Source organism: Momordica charantia (genome assembly GCF_013281855.1).
Source record: "Momordica charantia cultivar OHB3-1 chromosome 10 unlocalized genomic scaffold, Mcharantia_2.0 BLBB01000010.1, whole genome shotgun sequence".
Classification (NCBI taxonomy): Eukaryota; Viridiplantae; Streptophyta; class Magnoliopsida; order Cucurbitales; family Cucurbitaceae; genus Momordica; species Momordica charantia.
Window position 1 is genome coordinate 15,664,911 of NW_028275158.1, and position 1,431 is coordinate 15,666,341.

General features: G+C 44.2%; 1 non-coding gene across 1 annotated transcript; it reads right to left on the reverse strand.

The window, feature by feature from the left end:
* Nucleotides 1–567: 567 nt before the first annotated feature.
* Nucleotides 568–674, reverse strand: LOC148208662 (small nucleolar RNA R71). Its single transcript, XR_015788641.1, has one exon. It is a non-coding gene; the product is annotated as a small nucleolar RNA R71 (small nucleolar RNA).
* Between the last annotated feature and the right edge of the window lie 757 nt (nt 675–1,431).

A 1,431-nucleotide genomic window follows, 5' to 3' on the forward strand; every position in this document is an offset into this window, starting at 1 on the left:
CAAAGACTTCGAAAACAACTAGAAAAGCAAAAAGAGAGAGAAGGTGAAATCAGTCCTGAAAGTGAGGTAGAGAGTACGAGCACATCAATGGCAGATATTCCACCTCGTGATCCGGTTGATCCACCTGCTGTTAACGGTAATATGAGGGATCATGCAAGAAATGATGAATTCAACCATATCCAGATGGCGGACAACAGAGACGTGGCAATGCCAGAATATGCCGCCACGGCTTTTCAGAACTTTGATTCAGGGATAGTCAACCCTATTCCAGCCCACGCAAACTTTGAGCTTAGACCAATGATGTTCCAAATGTTGCAGACAATTGGACATTTTGGAGGGCAGGAACATGAGGATCCACATGATCATCTGAAATCATTCATTCAAATTGCAAATGCATTTCGATTACCTGGTATAACAGACGATGCTCTGAGACTAACACTTTTTCCATTTTCTTTGAAGGACCAAGCTAGAGCATGGCTCAACGCATTTCCACCGGGATCCATCACCACATGGGGGTTGTTAGTGGAGAAGTTCTTAACAGAATTCTTCCCACCTACTCGCCACGCTGATATCAGAGAGGAGATCATCTCCTTTAGACAGTATGATCGTGAACCTGTTCACGAGGCGTGGGAGAGATTTAAAGAACTAATCAGGAAATGTCCGAACCATGGCTTGCCGGCATGCATCCAGATAGAACATTTCTTTAGAGGTTTAGATCATCCTACTAAGATGATGCTAAACAATGCTGCCAATGGAGCCTTTACAAAGAAGACATTCAACGAGATAGTTGACATCCTAAATGACTTAGCTTCACACAACGAACTATGGTGTTCGCAAAGATCTAGGGTAGCACCAAAGAAGCAAGATCCAGCTGGAGTTTTGGCTCTGGACATTGCGACCTCGATGCAAAAAGAGATGGTTACAATGAACCAGAGGCTGAAAGAGATGGCATTGAGAATAAAAAATCCATTAGCCACGCTGATACAACCTGTGCAGTCGGATTATTGCACTCCTGCCCCTGTTTGCCAAGTCAACGATCTCATTTGTTCATTTTGCAGTGAAAACCATATTTATGATAATTGTCCACATAACCCTGCTTCCTTTTTTTATGTAGGACATGGGAACAATAGGAACTTTAACCCATATTCGAACACCTACAACCCAGGTTGGAGGCACCACCCTAATTTCTCATGGGGAGGTCAAGGAGGTTCGAGCGGTTTTAATCAAGGGCAGAGCCAGCAGAACAAGCAGCCCTATGTTCCACCTACACAGCAATACATCCCACCACCGCAACAGCAGTACAATCAGAGAACACAGACTCCACCAGTTCAAAATAACAACTCAAATCTTGAGAATATGATGAAGGAGTACATGGCCCGAACCGACGCAGTGATACAATCCCAAGCGGCATCAATGAGGAATTTCGAGACC